Here is a 23,601-nt window from a genome sequence, read left to right as displayed (position 1 = left end):
TTCCCACCACCAGCTTGTTCAGTGACAACACCAAAGGTCCCAAGCCGAATAATTCTGGCTCCCTGAAAACAGGAAGGAAGAAAAGAATTATGAGACTGTTAGGTGGAGAGGCTGATGATTGGTCAGCGCATGGTGATGGTGCTCAGTGCCCTGCCCACTCCTGCTGTACTGGAATGCTTTGAAGAAGCTCTGGAGAAGCTCTTTGGAAGAACCTTCCAGGCCCAGGGTGGCAGACCCACCTGCTTCAGCACCAGCTGCCGCACACACACCTCCCCAGGTAGCAAGGGTCTCTGGAAAGTACGTGAAAGACACGTCATGCTCCGGGAGGGCCAACTCACCACCATTCAGCACATGCCTAACCCAGGAGATGACAAGTGCAAGCGCATTCAAACAGCATCCCCCTCCCCAAACATACCCCATCCCTGACAGCAGCTGCAGAGCTGAGGTGGGGACAGGGGCTTTCATGTGGACCCAGGAGGCGTCTGGATCTGAAACAGAGGCATTAGGGCATGCAGATCCTGTCACGGGACATCCACAATGTGTTCCCGAGCTCAAAGCCTGCTCTGCTGCTCTGGAGGTACAAGGAGATCCAGCAGGAAGGAGCGGGAGGCAGTGGCTGGTCTCCCAGACAGCAAGCCACTGGGAGCTGAGGAAAAGTCCAAGGATTCATTTCCAGCACAGGTGTTTCTGGAAGCCTCTCCAGAGCCCAGCAGGAGCTGCAGGAGCCCTCAGCCTTCTTCAAACAGGTCTCCCATCCTTCCAGATGCAGCTGTCACAGGGGGACCCCCTCCCTAGGGATTTTGGCAATGGATTGCCACGCAGCGAGAGGATGGTGCTGTGTCCAATGTAGTCCGGGGCTCAGGCCATCCCGCAGGGTCTCCCCTGTGGGGCCAGGCATCTCCCACTGCTGCCAACAGCCCCGCCACATGTCTGCCAACAGCCGGGGACTGTCACTGGGCTGTGATGGGTCTGTGCCCATCGCCGGGGCCAGCCATGTGCCAGGCGCTCACCCCAGGGCAGCCATGTGCCCGTCCCTACTCTGGACCCGCTGTGTGCCAGGTCCTTGCCGGGGCCGGGCTGGTGCTGGGCACCCTGGGCCCAGGTAGGATGGGGAACTGCTCTGCCCCAGGAGGATGTGGGGCTGGCCCAGGCAAGGGCTGGGCACCTTGGCCCGGAGGCGATCACTGCAGCCGTCACATACAGGCTCCAGCGGCCCGTCCCTGCCCAGGGCGGCAGGAGCAGGCAGCTGGGACAGGCCGGGCCGGGGTAGTGCGACATGGTGCCACGTGGGGCCGGGGCACGGGGCCGGGCCGGGGCGTCGCTGCTGTGGCGGCAGCGCCAAAGGTCGGGGTGGAGAGAAATACTGTGTCATGTCAGCGCTGCCGCACAGTCCTCCTGCAATAGGACCCAAAACCGCGTTGCTGCAAAATGCCAGGCAGAACTGTAACTTGATTAGCGTGCATGATCATGGGCCTTGGTCTTGAAGAAGGAAATGGAATTAGAAAAAGCATAAAGCATAAACCAAGGGTTCCTTCCCTCCCCAGGTAGCTTTTTCAGAAAACCGGCAGTTCCCCACTGTTACCTGGGATCAGCTCCCCAGCAGTCCAGCTTGCTGCAGAGTGGATCAAATGCCAGTGCCAGCACGACGGGGAGGACCGTACTGGAGGGGTAAAATCAGTGGGAGGGAGAAGGAGGGGTTTTGTTTGTTTGTTTGTTTGTTTGTTTGTTTTTATGGCAGTATCAGGAGGGCAGGAGAGCCCAGGGCAGCCCTTGGCAGAGGCAGGGCCACGGTTGCCAGGCAACATGGGGGGGAACAGGAGGCGGGAGGAGACCACGTGCCCTGCAGCCAATGGGGTGCGGCTGCCAGGCGATGCGGGGCCGGAAGCAGGAAGCCAGGTGCCCGGCAGCCAGCAGGGTGCCGTTGCCAGGGGAGAGGGGCGGGGCGCGGCCTGCCCTGGGGGAGGGAGTCCCAGGCCCTGGAGGCGGCTGGAGGCCGGCTGGGGCGGCCGTGGCGGGGCAGCGCGTGGGGCCAGGAGCGCCGGGGAGCCGGGCCCTGTGCGCCCCGGCCGCGCTGCACCAGCCTGCTGGGACGGGGGCCGTGCGCGTCACGAGGCCCCGCTCTCCGGGGCAGCCGTGCACCCCACGGAGGCGGCGGGTCCTGCCCTGACACAGCAGGGGCTGCTGGCCAGGCGGGGAGGCCTGGGCCTGGCGCGGCCCGAGGGGCTGGACCGGCTCTGCCTCCTCCCGGGGAGCCGCGTTGTCCCAGGATGTGCTGCGGCTCTGGCCCCAGCACGGCAGGTCTCCCTCTGTCCGGGCTCTCTGGGTGCCGGTGTTGTCTGAACTGTTAACTTTGTTCCTCCAAAGCCATTACAGAAGGAAGCATCTTTTAAGTCCAGTACTGTAAAACAGACATTTGAATCATTTATCATCGTTAACAAAGTGTATGGATTGGGTACCACTGGGTGCACATCAATGACTATCTGGTTAATAGCTTGCAAATCCTGTACTAGATGATATTCTTGTGAATGTGTTTTTTTAACAGGCAGGATTGGAGTATTGTACTCGGACTGACATTCTCGCAGCAGTCCATACTTTAAGAAATTATTAATTGTAGGCTCCAGTCCAACATGGGCCTCTAACTTCATGGGATACTGTTTTCACGCTACTGATTCAGTTCCTTGTTTTAATTCCACCTTTACTGGTTCTACACATTTGGCTCTTCCAGGTTTCTCCGTCGCCCACGCAAAAGGGACTACTGCGTCCATTACTGCGGAGGGAATTTTGCTTGGTCCACTCTCCACCTGTTTGGAATCCAGTGCTTTCTGTAACATATATGCCTGTGTCTTCCAGGCGTTATTTGGTGGAATGTGCACCTGAACTTTGTTCTTATCAAAGGTTATTTGTGCCCCCAGTTTATTCAGTAAATCCCTCCCCATTAGGGGTAATGGGCATTCTGGCATGTATAAGAATGCATGTGTTAACACTCTATTTCCTATTTTACATTTAATTGGCTGAATGAAAGGTTTGACCTCTTGCTTTCCTGTGGCCCCAATTAGTGGCACAGAGAATTTACTCATTGGTGCCTTACAGCTGTTTCATACTGAATATGTTGCTCCAGTGTCTACTAAAAAATTAACTGTTTCCTTCCCCAGCTTTACTGAAACCAGGGCTTCAGCTGGGGAATCCAATTTCCCAACCCCCGGTCCCCGTCAGTCTGAATCTTCTGCACCAGTCATGAGCAAACCTGCCTCTGGAACAGATACAGATACAGACTGAGGTTTCCAATGATCTGATTGTTTCTTCGGGCACTCATTTTTCCAGTGCCCCTTCTCCCTACAAATCGCACATTGATCTCTCCTCAGTGAAATTCTATTTCCCAAATTCCCTCCTGCTCTATGTCCTCTTCCACGTCCTTATCCTTTCAGAAAACCCCTTCCCCGAGAGGAAGTTTGTGCCTGGGCAAATGCAGCTGCCAAGATTGCAGAATTTTGCCCCTTATCTTTCAGTTTCTCCTTTTGTTTTTCCTTTCTCTCTACTTCTTCCCTGTTATTGTACACCTCTCATGCAATTTCTATTAACTGTGATATTGACATCCGTGACATACCATCTATTTTCTGAAGCTTTCTCCTTATACCTGGTGTTGATTGTCCTACAAATAATGTAGTAAAAGTCATTTTATTTGCTTTGTCCTCGGGATCCAAGTCTGTCCATTTTCGGGCGGTTTCACATAACCGCTCCTAAAATGCAGAGGGATGCTCATTCATACCCTGCGCTACTTGATACAGTTTTGCAATATTTTTGGGCCTAGGTACTGCATGCTTTACCCCATATAACATTAACTGTTGGTGCTGTTTAGTCATTAACCTGCCTGCCCCTGTATTTTGATCCCAGTCCGGTTCTTGGGCCGGCATAAAGCGCTCCGGCCATCTCTAGCATTTTGTCTTTCATTTTCCTCTCGAGCTTTGTCTAATACCATTCTCTTCTGCTCAGGTGCAAGCAAAGTATTTAAAAGCACCTGGAAATCCTGCCAGTCTGCATTATGACTCTCAATTATCATTTTAAAGGATTGATACATCTTTTGTGGATTTGCTCGGTATGACCCAGCAGACTCCTTCCAATTCATTAAATCTGTAGTTGAAAAGGGGACCTTCACATATACAGGCATTCCATCTGGTCCTACTGCTTGACGCAGTGGGGCCTGAATCACAGGATTTTGTGGAGCCTGAGTAGCCCGAGTTCTGCCTGCAATCGGGCTACATGCCTCACTTCCCTTATCTCTGCCATCAACACGATCTTGATCTCTTTCTGGAGGGACCAATAATTGCACATCCTCTTCCTCATCACCCACTTTTAAACATCTCTTCCCAATACTACAAGCAGAGCAACACCGAGGTATTTTCTCTTTGTCTTTCATCATCGTTAACACATTTGAGTCAGAGACCAATAGCTTACATTATTTTTCTTGTTTCATATTACCCTTAAAAGAACGTTCTTACCAATTACGCTTTTGTACACTGGAGTCCAAAGAGCAGCGTCTCCCCGCCGGGAACTGGCAAGACGATCCAGGCAAGGCTTTACAGTGAGGGTCCCACTTGGGTCGCCAGAAAACTGTTCTCCGAAAAGCAGATTTGTTGCCCGGTGTGCAGTAAGCCAATAATTACACACTCAGGAGAGACTTCTGCTTCTTTATTTCAGAGCTGTGCAAGCCTGGGTGCTCGGTGGTTTCCCACAGATCAAGCACACACCCCCACCCTGGCTTGTCAAGTAGCATTTATACAAACAAATTGCAAAGTTTGCAACTTTCCCTTTTACACTGATTCATTAGTGATTTACATACAATTACAATTTTGCTTACACACCACTTTAGTACTACGCATGCTCAGGGGATCTAGAGATAGGGGTTATCCTAATCTGCCTAGTTTAAACAGCATGACCATTCTTTCTGAGCTTCCAGGGTTGTCTTGTAACACCAGCAGTGTTGACGCACGGCCCCGGTGCCCCCAGCACCAGCCCTGGGACCTCCTCCACATGCACCCTGCCCGCAGCACAGAGAGCCCTGCTGCAGGGATGGGGAGAGATGGAGCTGGGTGAGGAGATGGGATGGCCTGGGCTGGTCAGGCGCAGGGCACGGCCACACACATGGCCTGGCCAGCCACCTCCTGACACGTGACTGGCCCCTTTTATCCCCTTTTCCCTCTGTCTCCCCACACTTGTTCCTCCCCAAACTTGATCACCTCACCCAGTGGCCTCTCACTAAAAAAACACTTGAGCACTTTCAAGTGAATTTACCTGTTTGATTTACTGAGCAGTCCCCCATTACATGTTGTTGGGGAATTACTTGCATCTATATGTTTATATGTAGCTGATTTCAGTGTGAATGTGTTTGTGCTGAATGCAGAATCAAGTAACATTCAGGTGTCATTACTAAGGGGTGGCAAAATACTATGCCAAAGTAGTTCTCAGTCTGGAAGCTTTTTCTTCTGTGTCTATTGTGGCACTAATGGTAGTTAACATTCTGTATTTTGAAAGGTGGAGAGAGAAATCATAAAATAGATGTCTAGACACATCCCATATAATTGGCCCAAATTCTCAGCAGGGCTGTCCACCTTGTCTTATGCTGTAGAAATGTTGATACAAATCATTTCTTGCATTTTTGGTAGGGTTTAAGCTGCAAGAGTGAGGGAGCTGGGACATGAATCTCCCACACCAGGACAGTCTGTCTGTGAGGATGTTATGGGGGACGGTGTGGAAAGCCTTACTAAAGTCAAGACAAGTAGTACCCACTGCTCTGCCCTCATCTGACAAGCTAGTTGTTTTCTCGCAGAAAGCTCTCAGGTTGGTGATATGCTGAGTATTGCCAGTCAGCTGCTTGTTGAAATCTGTGTGGAAATGGCTTCCTGGAGAATTTTCTCCATCATCTTCTCAAGAGTCAAGGAGGGTATTTGGCCTCTAGTGAGGGCATCAGAGGATGCGGGCTCATGTCTGTTGCCTTGCAGCATCACGGTGGAGCTGTGGAGGAGACCGGGGAGAAGCATGCATGAGTTTCATGTCCAGAAGCACTTAGCAGAGAAATTAAGGGCAGCAGGAAACAACAGCCATGGGACTGACTCCTGGCTTTGCTGGTCCTGGGTCTCAAGGACCTCTTCTTGTGGAAGTGGGAAATGCAGACAGTAAAAGCTGCCCGGGCAAAAGCTTGTGTTCTAACAGGTAGTTCTTGGTCAAATTTCTCTGTAGAGCACCCACGCTATCTTGGAGGTGGTGCAGGCTCCTTGCTTGCTGAGTGTCCTTCCCTTCCCTCAACTAACCCTATTGGGAAAAGTGTCCGGGAGGAGCAGTGCAGTGGCTAGGTCCCTCGAGATGGGGAAGGCCATGGCCTGGCTCTCAGTTTGGGGTAATTGGTGCAGCCCAGGGCATGGGGACCTGGTCATTTCGGCAGGGCCAAAACTGATGTGTTTGGTCACACATGAGGAGGTGGGACTGGTTGGTACAAGACACCCACAGCTGGAGATTTGGCTGCAGCGTGGTCATTCCTGCCCTTAAAATCTATCCCACCAGCCGGGGAGCCCCATCAGGTGGCTTCCTCATAGCGCTGTGCTCTGCCCACATCCCTGCTCCTCAAGGGTAAAGAGAAAATTGCTGCTGGCTGTTTCCTGCAAGTCCTTCTTCACAAAATGCTGGTTAGAAGAGCTGTCTTGGGCATTTAGCATCGAGGAAGTCTAGGGACCCTGAGTTTTCTCCTGCTGTCAGCGGGTTTGGGGCATGACAAAGGATGAAAATGCCCGTTTTCTGTTAGCTTTACTGACTTGAAGGCTATGAAGCATCCTTTCAGGGGCAGTTTACCTCTGCTTTGGTGGAGTTTAGGATGAGCAAACGAACACCTCCCAAGGTAGCTGAGCTTTTCTGGCTCTGCAAAAGACCGTTTTTCCCTAAACTTCTGTGACTGCAGATTTTTTTTTCTTTTTTTCCACCAGGCTTTCCATTGAAGGAAGGAAGGGTTCAGAGGGGGGTTATTAAGAACCTGCTGCTTGGGATGTCTCCTTCTGTGGGAAGATCCTAGAAGAAAGTGTCGCTGTAGAGACTTGAGTGGATCCTCCTTTGTACGAAGCTTCTTGGGAGCTGCACCTCCCCTGCCTGCTGACTCCTTCCCTGAGCTGCTGCCAGGGACGTTATGGTCCCTCTGAACTAGCCTGTCCTAGTCCTCACCAGTGGTCCAAACTAGTCTGTTGTGGTCCTTGTCACTGGTCCTTCTGTGGGAGGAAACCCAGATGGGTGTTTGATCAGTGCCCCCTTTCCAAGGCCGCCCCCTGGCCCCAGATAGAACCTGCTTCTGAGCTAACTCGACCTCGGCAGATCTCCTGAACTGTATCCTGATGCTAGTGGATGTGTTGCTTTATTGTAGCTGAGGAGGGACCCGCTGGTCAAGGAGAGGAAGCTCCTTAAGCCACTCTTAATGTACCTTAGTGGAGAAATCACACGACCAAGTCAGCACCGTGGGGCAGAGGGCAGTGAGGGCCTGGGCAACATGGTCGAGGGAGCACCCAAGAAGGTGCGATGAACTTTTCTCCCCTCGACCTACGGCCCCTTACTAGAAAGCTCCTGGTGGAGAGCTGCACGGGGCTTAAAGAGCCTGGAGAGACTAGCAAAGGCAAAGGTGAGTGTTTCCTAAGGCCATGCTCCTTTCTCTGACATCAGGGGGGTTGGACAGGGGAAATTTGGTGCAATAAGTGGATCTCTGGACTGGGATTTTCTCTGGCCTTATTTCTAGCAACTTTAACCCTTGGCAGCAATGTAAAGAACAGCTATTAGAGGCAGGAACAGGGAGAAGCTCATGCACATCTTTTGCTTTGCAGTTGCAAAAGGTACAAAAGACCAAAAGGTACAGCCAAAAGAAGTAAGGGAACGAACATATCTGAAGACATCCTTTAAGCCTCCAATTTTCCTCCTTTCTGCACAGAGCTCCCCGCAGCTGGTGGCAGCACACTGCAAATACACCACACAGGCAGTTTGCAGGAGTCTGTTCTCCAGGTTGTGCTCATGAGCCAAGCCCGTCAGGAGCATGGGGTTCCGCAATCTGTTTCTCCAACAGCCTCACCTCACTGCACGCTCTGCACATCCTGATTGCTGCAGCACTTCTCCCGTCAGCGCCACATCATTGCTGTGCCCTGGAGAAAGACGTGCTCGGGAGAGCAGGCACTTGCCTGAAAGACCTCCTGGAAGTACAGAACAAGGAAGCTCTTCACAACTGCATCTCAGGGACAGGGCTCGCAAGAAGGACAGGCCAGCATCCTCACGCATGGGCACTAGGGACTAAGTCTGGACTCCTCCTGCTCGCTTCAGACTCCCTATATTGTCCAACCCTCCCCTTCTAGAGCACCACCTTCCTCCCTGGGGACTTCTTGTCCTACTGATTCCTGGCCTCCAGAGTCTGAAAAGCAGGGTCTGCTCTTACATCACCTCTTACATCGCGCAGCTCCTCAGAGCTGCCTTCTCCCTTCTTGCGCTGGGCAAGCCCTTCAGATTTGGGGACAGCTTCCTTTGCCGCTTTGCCCAGGTCTTGCTCATTTCAAAACCTGCAAACCAGAAGGAGACATCAGCTGGCAGACTCACCAAAAGCTGCTACACGCTTCCCACCCAACCACAAGACTTCAGCCCAGGGGGCACACAAGCATAATCTCTCCACGTTAATACACGCCACACTGCCAAGGCAAACAGCTGCCTCACACTCATCCTCGAGCACAGGGTTACCCAAGGCCACTTCGCCAGGAGTCTCACCTCATTTGATGCACTCCAGCCTGGGCCCTTCTCCTCTCCCCTCCTCTCCCGTCAGCTCCATGTCACGGATCAGCTTTGGCTGAACATGTCCTCGGGAAAGGAGGCGCTTGCCAGCAAGACCCTCTGGAAGTACAAAACAAGGAAGCTCTTCACACCTACATCGCTGGGATGGTTCCCACAAGAAGGATATGCTGGCCTGCTCACGCATTGGCTACTGCAGACTGAGCACAGATTCCTCCAACCTTGCAGGCCCCCCTTCTGTGTGCTCCTTGGCCCTCACACACTCCTCCTTGTGTCCAACCCTCCCTTTCTGGAGAGACACATTGTTCCCATGGGTCATCCTGTCCCACTGCTTCCTTGGGGCCACATTCGGAAAGGGGGGCCAGCTGCCACATCTTGGTCGCCTGAGAGAGTCACTTTGGCACCAATACTTCCACACAAGGGGTCCAGGCTCTTGGACCTCCACACTCTTCTCATCCACACCTTTTGGCCCTCTGTTGGCACACTCAACCAAAGGATATGGTTTCTGAACAGTTCTCTAGGAACTCCGACAGACCGGCTTCAAGTCCCATCTTCCCAAACAACAGGAAGGTTGGACACTGCTTAGCAGACTTTGCACCATCTGCCTTGGATGATTTCTCTCCTCAAACAGAAACCAACAGCCTCCAGGACATATGTCAGCCCCTCCACTGCCCATGGCTCCAGGCAGAGCTGCTGGCTCACAGCACACATGCCTGCTCCCAGCTCTTTCCTCCACAAGAGGAGGCGGCACAAACACACCCCTCTGACACAACACAACAGTCCGCAACTGTGGACAAGCAGCACGGCTCAGGGCAAAAATGCCTTTCAGCAGCACCAGAGGCTCTTGGGAGCAGGCGCTCTCCCTGCGGCTTCTTCCACAAGCACTCACTGCACATGGCAGGAGCAGGGAAAGAGATTCCCAAGAGGCACCTTCTACTCTACCCGGCATTGCACTGTCACCTGGGATCTAAGCCCCTCCACACAAGGACAGCGCTGAACCCCCCAAACCTCTCTCGCAACTCACATGGTACCTTACCTCCTCTGCCCCTTTACCTCTGCTCCCCACAGATGACGCCTTCTCCCTTCTTTCTCTGTGCCAGCTCTACATATTTGGCTGATGGCTCTGCCTCAGCCTTGCCTGGGCACTGCTCATCTGCCAACCTGAAAAGCAGGACACAGAAATGAAACCTCCCATAGGAGTCTCACGCTTCCAACCCAGCCAGGAGACCTAGAGTCCTTGGGGCACGTGGTCAGAACCTCTCAGCACTCCTACAGGCAACAGGGCAAAAGGAAACAGCTCCCTCGCACACGGGCAAGAGCACGGGGTGACCCAAAGCCAGTTCTCCAAGAGTCTCACCTCACTCGAGACACTCCAGCCCACACCTTCGTCCTCTTCTCTCCTGTCACCTCCACCTCGCTTGTTTGGAGCTGACAAAGATGCCCTCAGGAGAGGAGGTGCTCGCCAGCAGGACTTCCTGGAAGTACAGAACACGGAAGCTCTTTACATCTGCATCTCCAAGACAGATCCCACAAGAAGGACAGGCCAGCCTCCCCAGGCATGGGTGACTACGGTCTGAGCCCAGACTTCTCATCCCTTCTGCTCAAGACTTCCAAGGAGGCCCTTGGATCTTTACGGTTCCCCGGGTTGCCCCCCCGTCCCTTCTCTAGATGGACACGTTGCTCCCTGCCATTACCTCATCCCACTGCTTTCCCAGGTCCACATTCTCAGAAGGAGGACAGCTGTTACCTTACCTCGTAGGCCCCTCTGCTCCTCAGAGCTGCCTTCCCTTGCCCTCTCTTTCGTCGAAGCGCAACAGATTGCCTGGCAGCTTCTTCCTCTCCTTTGCCCAGGCACTGCTCATCTGCAAAGCTGCAAATCAGAAGGACACCAAAATGAAACCTCATGCAAGAGGCTTTCCAAAAACTGCTACGCACTTCCCAGCAGAGCAAGGTGACTAACGTCCTTGGAGCATGTGCTCAGAACCTCCCAGCATTGATACAGGCAACATCACCAGCAAAAGGGCTGCCTCACACATGTCCCAGAGCACAGGGTGACACAAAGCCACTCCCACAAGACTCTCACCTCACTCGACACACACCAGCCCGTGCCTTGGTCCTCTCCTCACCCATCCCCTCCACAGCACTGGTCTGGATTGAAGGAAGATGTCCGGGGCAAACGATGCCCTTGACAGCAAGGCCCCCTCGGGAACTACAAAACAACAAAGCTCTTCACACCTGCACTGCTGGCACAGTTCCCACAGGAAGGACACGCAATGTTACAGTATCTTTTCTCTCAGCCTGCTCAACCAAGGCTTTTTCGGAAGCTGCATCTTTAGGCACAAACCTGGAAACAAGATGGCAACGCTGGTTTCAGTAAAGAGCAACACAGCCTCTTGCAGCCTCCACTAAGCAGCTGCAGAGATAGTGCGGAGCTACTGTCAACTCTCCACTTTGACAAAGCAGAAGACAGCACACATTAGCAATATATCTTAGGAGCCCCAGAGCACAAAACATCAGTGCTGGGACGGGCACAAGAGCCTCCAGTCAGAGGGCTTGCCGAGATCTGGTGATGATCCCCCTTTTCAGGGATGCTTCTTGAGGGAAGAAAAACACACAGGCAGGAAAGAGTAACATCTTGGGCTTGGGGAGGGTTGTCTTTTTTATGCTCACCCAGAAGAAAGGGAAGGAGCAGATGAAGCTCCGTGTGTGCAAAGCGGTGCCTAGCATCCTCTCCCACACAGCGGCGGAATGGAAAGCACGCCCTCCTCCATGTGACTCCACCGGAAGACACATGAATTCCCAGAAAAGCAAGAGAGAGTGACCACGGAGTTCACTGAGAACCCTGCCTTTAACAGAGTTATTCCCCACTAGCTTCATGAGGAGACAAGCCCTGGCACCTACACCCTAGGAAGCAATAGTGACAGAGACACGCCAGGTCATCCCCAGGAAACTGGCCGGCCTTTCTGCTGGCACGGCTTTCTGGAAGAAGGAGGGCACGTGTCGGGGGAAGGGCCACCAAAAGCCTGCCCCCCACTTATACTTCCTCCTGATGCTAACGGACATGGGCTACTGGGCTGCATCTTTGCTCTGACCAAAGACAGCTTCCCTGAAGGGCTTCTCCAGCGCCAGGTCTCTCCTCTAAGCCAGACAAGAACTCTGCAGAGAACTCATGGGCTTGTAAACCAGGTTTAGCGCAAGCGACTAGACAGCCCATGGAGAATTCTTTCCGCACATTTCCAAAAAAGTAGAGGGAGCCCTGAAAACATCTCAAGCTTACACTGTCAAAAGATTTTGCCAGCTTCCCGGTCTTTGGACAAGGCCCACACAAACAATTGCAGCGTCACTGCTATGCAGACGGACACCTTCCACTTAGAAACGTGGGTCCTCAGAGCGATCTGGGCATGGTTCACCTCCGCAGCTTCTAAATGCCCTGCACACAAACCACCAAGCAACAAAGTCACTTCAACAGCCCTTCAGCACACTCAAAGCACCTCGCAGCACAACAGCCCCTCGGGAGCCTTCTCACCCCTCACCCACCCCAACCACTCTCCAGGCAACAGCAAACCTCTCGCCTGGCGGGGCCGCAGCCCCGGCCCTCCCCACACACTGCTCTTCCGAGCAAACAGTAGGTGGCCTCACTGGAGCAGAAGAACCACCCCAAACACAGCCCCAACACCCTGTTGCCCCACAGTCACCAGCAAGGGCACCCCAGAGACCTCCTTGGCCTTGCGGAAAACTACCCCTCCCATCTCCCATTCACCCCTGACTGCACCTCACTTACACTCCTCCTAACGACAAGCCGCCGGCAGAGACACCAGCAACACTGGCACTCGCCTTCCCAAGGAATCTGGCAGCCCAAATGGGCAGCAGCAACTTCGTTTCCCTGGGCTTTGAAGAAACACCTCCAAGAAACTGCTCTCACGCAGCAGGCACTGCAACGTGACACCCACAGACCTCCCACAGGTCTGCAGAGCTCTTAGCAGAGACCCCCGCCACAACACAAGGGGGAGCCCAGCTTTGAAGCGCTCTTCCTACCAGGCCAGGGGCTCTCATCATAGCTGACATGGTGCTCCACCAGAAGCACCTCGTCCAGCTGAAGCACTAGTCCCCAAACTTTGCTCTCCCTTCTTGTCCACAGAACACAAATAACTTTCCATAATGCACATTACTCACGCCTGCTAGCCTCACAGTCTGAAAACGAGACAGCAAGAAAGGAACAAAGAGAGGTGTTCTGCAGACACAATAACTATGTGATGACTTGTCAGGGCATGCTAAGGGTGCTCTGGGGCCTCTCCACCCCTGATCTTCAAAGAGGCTGCAAAAGGGGGTGCTTTGGGGGAGAGCCTTGCACTCTGGAGTCTTCCCCTCTCCCTCCTCTTCACCTCCCACAAGCTGATGGGTGACACGCAAGCAGGGAAAACCCCCACAGCCTCAGGAGGCCCAGGGAGGGACAACACCTGGCATAAAACCTCCACAGTGCACCACGAGCTCTGTTGGGTCCTTCCACCCTGCCACAAGGGGCTAGAGAAGGCCCCCAGAAAGAAACCCCACACTCTGCTTCTCCAGCTGCGCTTTGCTTTTGCTCTCCATTGAGGGAGAGGTTGCTCTGAGGCAAATCTGCCACCTGCAGCCTCCTCCCGGGGCATTTCTTCGGCTTTCAGAGGCTGGGAGGAATAGTGCTGCTCAATGGCCGCAAGCAAGGGGCCGCTCAGCACTCACCAGGGTTGGAGGGAGGACGAGGAAACAAGACTCACCTTGTCCAGCAGCAGCTGCACTTGGCGGTAGCACTCACACACGCTATCCCAAACTTCAGCGATGTCTGTCTGGGGAGCAAGAGAAAGATGTGCCATGCTTCAAGTCAACAAGCTCACCACCATCCTGCCTGGTCCAAACCAAGCAGATGCAGCCATCATCCACCACCACCACCACCACCACCACCACCATCTCCAAAAGCACCTGTGCAGGAGGCGGCTGCAGAGCCGAGACTCTTAACTGACTTCCAACTAGAAGCCCTCCACTGACCCCACCAGAGGGCTGGAGTTGAAATGAAGACATGAGAAGGGCTTTGGACAAGGGCATCCTCCCATCCACGATGGGAAGGCGTCTCCGACCTCAGAGCCTCTTCCTCCCTCTAGCCTGCAATTCTGGTACTGCAGCACAAGCAAACAAAGTGCTGTCTAAAGCACAACTCACACCAAGCTCATTTTTAGTCACTTCAGTAAGGCCAGCAACATTGAACCACTACCAGCCAGCTAAACTGCACCACAGAGGGCTGGGCATTCTTCGGCCAGCAGGGCCAGTTTCTCTCACCCCCACCCCCACCAACCATTTCAGTCATTACTAAGGAAACAAGGAAGCTCCTTTGCCAAAAACAAAGCAACAACAAATGCCAATTAGCAGCTAAGAGTCAACATCCTCCTATGTTGAAGCACCAGAACTGAGACCTTTACAGCCACCCAAGATGAACTCCAAGCACAGCGCAGGGACAAACTAAGAGATAACAAAGCATCAGTCAGGCTGCCAGAGCCATTAGGAGTACACAAGGAGAGCAAAAAGAAAGTGTTTTCATTTTCGAGCTCTTGAAATTAGACACAAAATACAACCCATACAAACACAAAGACAACGGCAGGACTCAGCTATAGGCAGCCAGGTCTCCACACTTAGCAGTCCCTAACTCCAGCAGGGAGAAGGAAAGGTTTGTTGAGGTACATAGTCCTATTTTCTGGGAACAAGTACAATTCTTCTCCAGGTACTCCCTAACACAATAGGCAAATAGCGTTCCCGCACCATGCAAGCAGAGGTCAAACCAATACAGCAAGACCTTGCCTTTGCTGAAATTCAGCTACCAAACTCACACACGCGTCAGGGGCACAATCGAGCGGCTGTGCCCTGTCTTACCACTGCAAGGGCATTAACAGGCAGCCCGACTAGACATGCGGCTCCCTGCTATTTGCATGTTGCACACCACCGCCAGCTACTCTTTGATTCCCCACAGACTTCACAGCCAGAGTCGACCAGCAGACCAGAGCCCTGCAATCCACACACACAGGTCTTCTCCAGAGAAACTCCCTGGGGACGCCACAAAGGCGGCCCTGACTCCACTTGCCACATTGCTAACAGCAGCAGATGGCACAGGGCCAGCTGCACTCGGCGTTGGTAGCTTCCCCCCAGGAAAAAAGAGCAGCGTAGCTGCAAGCAAGACTTCAGGAAAATACTCCTGAAGCTGGAGCTAGGAAGGTCGCTCAGCCCACAAGGAAAGAGAAACACGGAATTTGTTTAAGACTAGCTCCTGTCATTATGGCGCAGGAAAGCCGAGAGCATCCCCCCGATTCACACACTTGGAGAAAGGGCCGTCTCTCCTAAGCAGCAGCAGCCTGCTACACAAGACTGCTTACAAACACAGGCACGACTGCTAGAAGCAACGGCCATTCACGAGTCTCTGCACGCTTGTTCTCCTTCCCTCCCTCAGGAATGGAGCATGACTCAAAACAGCAACTGTGCATGCAACAGCAGAACTAGTTCACACCTGACCGGGCTGTAAAAAAGAGCAACAGAGCACTGCCACACTGAAAGAGGCCCAAATAACTACAACAGAGAGAGAAACCCTCCCTGGTGGACAAGACTGCTGACTCCCAACTGCTCTTCCAGAAACGATTCCCCCCGGAACATCTTCCCTTGGGGAGTTCCTCTCTTTTCTACCTGGTCTCCTGAAGCAATATTGTCTGGCTTTACGTACAAAAAGCAGCTTCTCAGTCTCTGCTTGCTCTGAAACACTTCCGAGTACGTACCATGATGCAAATTCTGCTGGCTGCTAGGATGGATGAGCAACAGGCTGGTACTCACGGCACTGCAGGAAGCTCCTTGCACACAGGAGGCGTTTTAGAGCCTTCTTCCTCGTGGAGAGGGGAGAAAAAGCTAAAAACACCCCCCACCCAAGCGCAGAGGCCGCCTGAGGGAGTTCAGGCAGCCTCGTGGGCACTGACCCAACACCATCGCGGCCACCCCCGCCGCAGAGGACCGAGAAAGCCCGGGGTTAGTGGCGGCAGAGACACTGCAGCAGGCCGGGCTGGGGGCACCGGGCAGGTGGTGGCTGCCGGCAGGGCAGCGCGGGGCTCCGTGGGAGCCCGCCTGGCTCCATCCTGCCCAGGGCCCGGGTGGCACCGCAGCCCCGCTGCCCCAGGCCCTGAGCCCTCCCTGCCCAGCTGAGGGGTGGCAGCGCCCAGCAGGGAGCCCGGGGCCAAGCTCCAGCCCCAGGCCCAGCTCCAGCTCCAGCTCCAGCTCCAGCTCCAGCTGGGCCCGGCCAGAGAGCCGAGCACAGGCGCCGAGCTGACGGGGCCTGGCCCCTGCAGCGGTGCTCCTCGGCGCTCCTGCGGGCCCCAGCTCCCTGGAGGCCAGGGCCCCGGGCTCAGGGGCCCCCAGCCTGCCCACCTCGAGCCTGGCAATTCCCTGTTGTCAAAAAGGTGTTTTGGGATACACATTTCAGCTGCTGCGAGCGCATTGCTCTCTTCATCATATGTGAGCAGAGGAGAAAGCAGCCTTTGTGTGAACCTGGCCCCGCGGGAAGAGTGGAAGGGAAGTCCTGAAGCAAGAAGCCCTGAAGCATCTTCCTAGCACACTGCAGCCCTGCTCCGCTGACATCTTCCACTTCAAAGGACTCCAAGAGCCAAAACCTGCTTTCAGCAGCCCCCACGGCTGCTGCAGCCTTTGCCCAGGGAACAAGTTTGGGGGAAAGTCCATTGCATAGTAGCTCGGTTTGAGTCCTTCTCTTGTCTCCTGGTAAAATACTCTTTGGCAGAGGAAAGAGACAGTATACCCACAGAACGGGTATTTATAGTAGGGACAATCCCAATTCAGCAGAGGCAGTTCTTCCTTTGCTGAAAAGCAAGGGCCCACTCTCGTTCGGGTTTGGAGATGGTTTCTCATCTATGATCCTGCTTCCATGCCCATTCGAGTCTTTGCACTTCTTTACTTAGTCATCAGTCAGGCGAGGCACCTGTTCTTCTTCTTTTTCAGAGTAAAACTCTGACAATATGCATCCTAATCACGATTTCCCCATGCCTCAGCTCCCTGGCACAAGTAGCGGGAAGGAGCCCTTCCAGAGGTCGCTGTGCAGCTTAGTGGAGGATTTTGCATTTGTTTGGGGAGCGGGATCTACCTCTAAAGGGCACAATGTACTGAAGTGCTTAGAGAAACCTATTTTCTGCCTTATCTGCACTCCTCGTCCTCCTGACTACAGTGGTGGGGTGAAAAGGACAGGGCATGAGAAATGTACCCACTTGTTGGTTGGGTCAGGCCTTACATAGGCTTTAAATTTGTTGCAGTAGTGTGGCCAAACACCTGAGCATCCGTGTGAGAAAACGGATGAAATGCTCCATTTTTCAGTACCTTTCCCTGCACTTAGAAGGCCTGTAAAGCAGGGGAAGGTGCTGCTTCCCTGCAGGTATCCCCAGCAGCAGCTGCCTGGCCACTGCCCAGCCTGCTTTGAGGACTTCAGCAGTGAAATGAGCTGACAAAGGCAGGTGGCACAACGGGCTGATGCTGCCCACCTTGTTCGAGCTGTCACAGCAGGTCAAAGGCATTTTTACCCAAGCAGTGGATGAACGGTGTTGAGCCTGAGCCTTTTGACTCTAAGGATGGAGGGATAAAAGATTTGCTGCTTAGCAAAAGAGGACCACACCAGGAGCCTTTCTGAAGGCGCTTCTTATGCCACTGGCTGATCCTTCAATGCAGGGAGCATAGCAACACCTGCAGGGAGAGGAGATTTCTGCAGCATTTTTGTTCTAATGTTGGTACTGTAGAGAAAAGCTTGGGAATGAGGTCGTCAGCCTATTGCAGACCTGATGCTTCCAGAGCCTCCTCTCACTAGCTCACACCCTTTTTTAGTTAGGGCATCCAGAGAGAGCCTGTTCATGTAACTGGCAGGCTTTGTTTTCACACCTTCTTATCTCTGTTGCTGCCTCCCTGTGAAATGCCTCCCCTGTGTTTGCCTCACACAGCAGCTGTGAGCAGAGGCAGGAGCCCAGGAGCCAGAGAGAGCTGATGGCTTTCAGCTGGAGGAGAGGGGCATGCAAAGGAAGAAGGCAGAGGAGCAGGTGGCTGGAAGGAAGGAAAGAACACTGGCAACAGCCACTTTCCCAGCACTCGGGCATGTGCACGCTCCAGCTGTGCAAATGCGGGGCTACATTTTCACTGCTGGCTGGGCTTTAGTGTCCTGGGGGCTCTAGCTACAAACTTGCTGCTCCTAAGGAAGCAGCAGCAATTAATCCTGCCTTCCCCTCCACAAGGTCCAGCTGCAACTAGCTCCAGCCCTGGCCCTGGAAGAGCCTGAGCCCAAGGCCAGGGCAGGCGCTGCCAGCAAAGGCTGTCAAAGCTGCAGGGGGGCCACAGATGAGTCCCTGCCCTCCCCACAGCACATGGCTGCTTCTGTCAGCAGCACCGGTGCTCCTCCTGTGCTTCCCAAGGCACCCATCGAGGCTGCTGCTCCTCAGGGAAAGCCCCTGGCACCTGGGAACATGAGGAATGTGCCAGCCTGGGCACCGCTGAGAGGCAAAGCACCCAGGTGCCCCCCAGGGCAGGCTGGCAGAGTGTCTCTGCCCCTCTGAGGAATGGGGGTACTGCTCTGGCCTCTCCGGCCTCGGGGCCCTGGGGCCATGCTGCTGCCCTTCCCGCCTCCCCTGACAGCCTCCAGCACGCAGTCGGAGCTGGCCGGCCCCAGCACCACCAGTCCAGCAGAATCAATGCCATCCCCCAGCTCCCGGCTCCTGAGAGCAGCAGCTGGTCAGGCCAAGCGGGACAGACCAAAGGCCAGGCTGCTCAAGGTTACTATGCCAGTCGCAAGATGCTTACAGCCGGCCCTGCAGACCCTGCGGGACGAGCCATGTGCCAGCCCCAAGTGATGGCACCAGTGCTCAGCCCCCACGAGAATCAAACTGGCAGCTGATCTCAACTGCACTGGGAGAGCACAGTTACATTTAGTCACAAGTTTCTCCGCCTCTGCCTTTCGGTGGGGGCTGCTGGTACAGATGGGAGCAGTGGGGGTGTCTTCTCTCCGGCTGCTGGCAAGACCTTCCCCAGACCTTTCTTGCTTTGTGCTAGCCTTGGCCAGCTGGCGAGCGGCTTGGATGAGCAGCTTGGCCTCTGGCACGAGCCAGAGAAGCTTCCACTCTGTTTCTTGAGCGTAAGGCATCGCCTTGGCCTTGTGATTAAGGAGTTGCTTCTCCTCTGCTCCGGAGGGCATTGAACACTGGCTTCTGCTAGCATCTCTTGAGCTCTGTGAAAAATACAGAAGCGTTTTGCAAGACCTGCCCTTGTGCATACGTTCAGAGTTGTGCTCCAAGTCTTACACCATCTTATCAGACTTCTGAACATAGGCTGCCCAGTTACCAAAGCTTACGCCTCCTCAGGGTTAGATCTTCAAAGCAAAGGACTCTTTTTGCCTCACAGACTCATGGTCTGTTCTCTAGCCCTTTCCGAGCACATTTCTGTGGACTTCTAGGTCGAGCACAACAGCCTCAGAAGCAAAATTCCTCTTTTCCTTACAGGAAGAGGAGGTGACTGCAGGGCTGCCAAAAGGCAGAGTGGGTCAAACAACACTCACTTCAAAAATACTCTACAGGTGCATGCCTATTTTTGTTTCTTCCAAGGCAGTAAAGAGAAATGAACACAGTCCTCAGGAAGGCAATCCCTCCCTCAGTAAGGCAGGGACCACACTGGACTCTTCCCGTAAGCGCTCCATCTTACACTTGCATACATCCTAAGCAGATGCAAGACAGGGATTTGGGACACAAAATCCTAGATTAAAACAAGGTAATACTTGATTACTTATCTATTAAGAAAAGAAAAAAAAAGCGTAGATTTACCTTGCCAGTTTCTCTGCTAGGTGTCTTCTCATTTCCACATTCACCAAGTGGAGTTTTTCAGACCTTTCCAATTCTCCCTGAGCAAATGCCACTTGCAATGCGCTGTCTTGCTGCATGTTTTGTAGTCTAGCCAATTCCAATTCTAGCCCTCCAATTCTCCGCTCCAGCTGGTTTCTCAGTGAGGCATTATTGGCGTTTATTTCTTCTAATCTGCCTTGAGTGGCTGCCTGCATCTAAAGCAGAAAACGCAACTTCAAGAAACAGGAAGGAAAAGACAGTGCTCCCCCAACTCCACTTCACAGACCCGACTGAAAAAGCACAGCCTGACTCAACTAGGGAACCCTGCTGCCTCCCTGCCAGCAACAATCAGGGAAGAAATCTGAAACTACTAAATGGGTTATGCTTGTTTCTTTGTTTGTTTGTTTGTTTCCTTCCCCCAGGAGGGCAGGAACCTTAGGGACTTGTTTTCTCAACAGTCTTGTCTGGAGAATGACACTGCAGGTCCTGTGACTCTGGCCACAGACACTCTCAGCAGTAACAGCCATTAGAGGACAAACATATCCCTTGGCGATTCAACCACCTACTGCAGATATGAACAGTCCGTCCCCCTCTGCATGCTTTGCCTTTCCACCTGGGATCTCCCTCTACTCAATACAGAGGCCAGAGGGATGATGCACACTAATGCCACCTCCTCACAATGCATCCTGAGGACAAAAAGGCAAGATGGCAACTCCCTCTGCAAACTGCCAACAGGAAGCCTGCCTTGGGCAGGCTTTTTGACTGAAGGAGCTACAGGGGCTGCTGGAAGGCAATCAGAGAGTAGGTGTTTTCCCAGACATGCATATCACACAACACACACAGGAGCACTTTCACACAGCCATTTTCAGCGCTCCAACTTCCCTAAAAAAAAAAAAAAAGACAAAAAAAAAGGGCACTACAAGAGAACTAGATACCTAAAGCAAAAGACCTAAAAGACAATGACAACAACAACAAATGAATGCATTGTAGACTGCAGATGCAAATGGTGAATGAGTTTACCTGCAAGAAGAGATTGACTTCTTCCAGTTTTTGCCTTATCTTTTGGTAGGCTCTTTCTCCAATCTCTCTTTTATACTCCTCTATTTTGCAAAGATCTACCGCACTGCTCCGTAAGCATCGTTGGAGGCAAACCACCTCTTCTTGCAGCTCCAGATTTCTAGTTCGTAGCTGCAGAGATTTTGTGGATTCCCTCACCAGCTGCTGGAAGACTTCACTGGCCTGTATCCAGGGGAAAAACAAACACAATTCATCAGAGAGGTCTAGAATCCCTCCATTCGGGGAAAATCCAGCAAACCTATCAGTCAAGACGATAGCTGACACCCACTGACTTGATATTTCAACCAAGAAAGAGGGATTTGTATCTCCATTTCTTTTGTTTCTTTACATCTTTCTCAGGAGTTCAGACAGGGTCGCTTCAGCTCCCATGCTTCCTCAGTTCTCCAGCAAGAGTTCACAACCCACTCCACAGCTCACCTGAACAGCACAGACTCCAAACCAGCAGCATTTCAGCCACGTGCTTGGGCTGAAAAGCACAAGGTCTCTTCTTCAGTGAGACTCCGCAGCCCTGAAAGCAGCTCCCTGAAAAGCCACTGCTGTCTGGCAAGAGCAGAGGGCAGGCAGCAGCAAAGAGAAAGGAGATCACTGCAATACGACCCAAGAGCCTGAACCTGAGAGCTCCTGCTCATGCTGTGTGTCTGAAGGGCAGGATCTCCTCTTATTGCAACCCAGAGCAGTTGTTCTTGCGATGTTTCAGATAAAAGCACACTCGGGCCTGGAAAACGACCAGGAGCTCCTTTTGAGGAAGGCTCAAGGAGTGGCTTCATTAGCTACACTACAATGAGGAATGTCTCTAGACAAACCTCTCTGGCATTTGTGCTCAGAATATGTTGTTCTGTTCCAGCAGTGGAGGAAAAGAACAGCTTCGTAGATATTACTGTGTTTACAGAGTTGGTATACCTCGGCTTTTGTCCTGTCCAAGTCCTCTTGCAAGTGCAGTTTTTCTTCCTTGAGGTCATCGCACAAACGGGTAGAAACTCTAAGGGAAGTCTCTGACATCCGCTGCTTTCTGAGAGCCTCACTAAGTTCTCGCTGCAGCTGGCAGACTGTTCTCTAACGAAAGATTATAACACAAGGATGAAGAGAAAGGCAAGAATGTGAAATCTGCATTTCTACTTTCACTCACTAGTTCATATACTTAAGATCAGTTTTCAGACGTGCTACAAAGGTCAGAAATGTTGTCCCCCAGAAGATGGGCTCTGCACAGCTGGGCACCTCTCTCCTTCCTGAGAGAGGAAGGTAGCAACGCTTAGCTCAGATGTGCTGGAGGCGCAAAACATTATGTGAGCACTCTGCACGGGAGCATGCTTTGCAGCTTGCACAAAGTCAGTTCAGCTGATTTCCTAATTAGTCCTTCCCCTCACTGGCAGCATAGTCTTTCACAGCGCCGCAACAAAAGGACATGGTTGGAGAAGGCTGTAACTCAGAAGCTATGGGAGAGAAAGCTGAGGCCAGGGTAGTGGCTGAAGCTAACTTCTTGGGAGGTTGCCAGCCTCCTTAAGTGCCCCAAATGCATACATCAGCTAGTGCCTGCACAACACTCGGACTCCTCTATTGCAGTAACACTTCAGGCCACAGGCATTCCTTCTCTGTACAAACAGGAAAGAAAAACACTCTTTTCTTTGCTCAGGACTCAGCAACTCCTCCTCGCTCACTACTCTCTCGTCACACCTCCTCCCTTCCTTCTTTCCCACTCATCTCCAGGCATCTTCTCCTCCCTCTCCTCCTCTCACTCTGCCCATCCTCAATATTTTCCTAAACATTCTCTCTCCTCCTTCCCCCACCCTACCTCTCTTTCTGCTTTGTTCCTCTTGCACACCAAGACTTGGTCTCTTAAATGAAGACACTTGGCGTTCAGTTCCTTGTTTCTTGCCTGCAGCAGGTACACTTCCTCTTCCGCTTCTGCTCTGCGTTTACTGAGAATGTGGTTCAGTCCATCCTGGACAGCACTCACAATTTTTTCTTGGGTGCTCCGATTCGGCACATCTCCCAGCTGCTGACGGAGCAAGCGATTCTCACTTTGGAGCTGGGCCACTTGTGCCCGCAGAGATTCCTCTTCCGCAAGGTGTTTGCTCACTTGATCTTTCTCACGTTGCAGAGCACGACCATGTTCCTTGGCCTGACACTGGGCTCGACGTAGTGCCCTCTGCGTCATTTCCAAAAATGATGTTTTTTTCCTAAGAGACTGTTTCAGTTGGTGAACTGTCTTCTCTAAGGTGGTAGCTTTACTTTCAGCCTCACTCAGCTGCTGAGACAAGCTCTTGCTGGTTTCCCGCAAATCAGAGAGCTCCTGATTGAGCTTGTCTTGCGAACAAAGACCCTGCTCACATTCCCTCCGAAACGTCTGCTCAGCCTCACGTTCTGCTGTCTGACAACTTCCCAGTTCCTGAACTTGAGCAGAGATCTCGTGCGAAGGCGATGAGTCCACCTGTGTCTCCAGCCTCTCTTGGCTCTCATTTGTCTGTTCAAATGCAAGCAATGAAAGTTGGCCAACTTAAGCAAATCCTCTGAAAACAGGAGGCAATGGCAAGCATTCTCTATAACCATACAAAGACTGGAGCTACCTGGACCTCGGATTAGAATGCAACACTAATCTACAGACTGCTTCTCTCAACATCAGTCATTCAACAGTGTTATTTTACATTGGTACAGACCACCAGTTCAAAATTCAACTAAAATGTGTGTTTTTACATACCTGCCTCCCAGGGGTTTCCCTGCTAGCCTTGAGGGCTTCTTCGTCATTTGGCGAAGACTTACGAAGAATGGCAGAGTCGGAGTCCCCATCTGTACAAGAAAAACACATCTTTTGGTGAGCAGTGTGAGCTAATACAATTCCTGAAGCCTAGAGCGCTTC

The sequence above is a fragment of the Dromaius novaehollandiae genome, chromosome 28 (genome assembly GCF_036370855.1).
Source record: "Dromaius novaehollandiae isolate bDroNov1 chromosome 28, bDroNov1.hap1, whole genome shotgun sequence".
Taxonomy (NCBI): domain Eukaryota; kingdom Metazoa; phylum Chordata; class Aves; order Casuariiformes; family Dromaiidae; genus Dromaius; species Dromaius novaehollandiae.
This window is presented reverse-complemented; position numbering follows the sequence as displayed.